A 2,748-nucleotide genomic window follows, 5' to 3' on the forward strand; every position below is an offset into this window, starting at 1 on the left:
CATTTATTAAAATATTTGAATAATCCTGATATGATATGACAACATGCAGGGGCATTTTTCTGCATTAAGTAGGCTACTTTTTATATTTAAATAATTAAATCATGTGATTATTATACAATTACTTTGATTTAAGTAATATGTTTTAGTAAGAACTTTATTAAGTATTTTTACAGTGTGACATTGCACAAAATACCTCATTGACCACTGAATATTTCTTAAAGTAGCTGCAGCTGGATTTTTTTACAGTTTCATTTATATTTGAATACTTAATTACAGATTTGAAATCATAATCACTACCTCATTAGTTAGGATATCAACTATGATCCTAAAGCAACATTTGCACAGATACTTTTTTTTCCTGTCACCACCAGGTTTAAAATCAAATCCTCTCCATATGACAATTATACACTTTGAGGAGCTAAAACACATTTTGACAATCAAATATTGGGAAGATGATTTTCTCTGAGCATGTTCACTACTGTCTATGTTGCCCTTTAAAGAGTTTTCCCAAAGGTGGTTTACATAATGTTGGAACATTTGCCACCTGAACTTTATTTCTGGTCACATCAGTGCAGATTAACCAGGATTTTTATTAAACATATAACAGACTTCCAGTATACTGATAGATGCAGGATTAAATGGTGGTGAATGTTATTATTTTTCATGAGCACTGGATTTATTTATTTAAGGTAGTGATTTGTAACTACCATACAGCTCTAGTAAGAAAAATGTAACAATTCTGGTATCAAATGTAACTGTTTTCTCGGGGTGTCATCATCAAGTTAGTTCATACATTTGGTAATTTTGCATTGTGAGTTTTCTCCTATCCCAACTATCCTTTTGTAGCGTCTGTTCTCACACTGTTCAGTTTTTTTTCACATTGTGGAACAAAAGCTCCTCGTTTGCATGGGCAGAAAAGTGGCATCTCAGGCAAGAAACTGCAAAATGTAGGACATTCTGTGAAAAAACATCAGAAGGCACGGCATGCTCATCAATAACAGATGCACTGCATGTTTTTGACTGGTCCTTACATCCCTCAGATTTTGTAACAGTCTCCAAAACAGCGAAAAGTGTTAGCTGTTGCAACTACTTGATTTGAGGAGGGGAAAGAAGATAAAAAACAAAGTTCAAAGATGTAGACTTGAAGTTCTGATGTCTTATCAAACTCGTAACTTGCCTTCCCTTATTTTCCTCCCAATGCCAATGCATTTTTAATGCTGAGACAGTAGCATAGCTGGTCTTCAGAGTTTTTAATTGAGAAATATTTATACACTCCCATGCTGTGACTTAATACTTGACTTAATCTGAGTCGGTTGCCTTGAATGAAAATGATGATCCACAGCTGGGAAACAGAATTAAATACAAACAGAAAATGGGTCCAGTATTTGCATAAAACTGCATATTTATACAATATCTTCGATGCATATTAATAAAAAGATTAAAATGAGCGGTTTTAATGTATGCAAATCTAAATTATAAATGAGTTGTTTAAACTCCTTGTTTATTCGCCTTGATTAAATATAGACAGCTGTTTTTCCAGAGAGACAGCACTTCTCCTGTGCGGGCCACGCTGCCTCGTGAGCTCGCCGCGCTCTGATCTTAACACAGTTTCCCATGGATCTGTGCTGATAGTTTCGCATCATCGTCACATGGTTCACAGGTTCACCTAAGGCTATAGGCTAGAGTCAGCCTGTCTGTCTTTTTCTTATACAGATACACAAATCCAGAAACTATCTCTCTCTCTGTACACATGCTGTCTTTATTGAAATGCTTATGTAAGTGCTTTTAATTGGGCATATGTGCCTTTAATTGTGTGTCAATTGTGCTCATGTGTTTTAACCTGTTCTTATGCTTATGGGTTTTTCTGTGCTTATGTGATCGTATACAGTGTCTTCTTTTAATGCCATCAATCTTCCCTTGACTGCAGAGGAAAAGTAGCCTCTATGGCTAAATCTGGCACATTTATATGATGGAGTAAAGCACTCAAATGTACACAGTCCCATTTAATATACATTAAAAATAAATCTGCATTATCCCTTTTAAATATATTAATTTCAAAAAACAAAACAAATACTTTGATACTATCTGACCTACAAACACTTTTTTTCCCTCTTTGTCTATATCTCTCTTTCTCCCTCTTTTTTGATTTGGATTATTCCTGTTGGATCAGAGTCATATTTTAAATTCACACTACACAGTCTTATCAGTCCACAGTTTTTGTGACACACACACACCCCTAGCATCCTTTCCTTTGTCATCATGTTTGATCTCAAACTCTAATGACTGTCGTGACATCACAAATGGCAACGAAATGCCAAATAAGGAAACATGATCAGAGAGAAAAGATAAGCAGCCCACACAGAAAACAAGAGGATGTTGCTGCTGTGACCCCAGAAAGCGAGCTCTTCACATACAGACGCAGATACGAGTGCTATCTCTGAACAAGACAAAGCCTGTGGTTGTTCTGATAAAGGAAGTGTGTTTGATGCAAAGATCTTATTGTTTTATTAATCTAAAGCATCTAGCAGAGCGTAACATACATGACTGCGCAGTGATGCTAACATTTAGAATATGTCCGAAAGCAAAGCACTGTTGATTCAACAACACTGTCATTGCAGTACTGAGACAACAACATGCAGTTTAGCATCTAAAGCAAAGTGCACAAAGCTGTAAAGTGTGCATTATGTACAGTGGGCTATAAACAGTTCAGGATGAGAAGTATGCATATACAATATAAAATGGGGAATT

Source organism: Trematomus bernacchii, unplaced genomic scaffold, assembly GCF_902827165.1.
Source record: "Trematomus bernacchii unplaced genomic scaffold, fTreBer1.1, whole genome shotgun sequence".
NCBI lineage: Eukaryota > Metazoa > Chordata > Actinopteri > Perciformes > Nototheniidae > Trematomus > Trematomus bernacchii.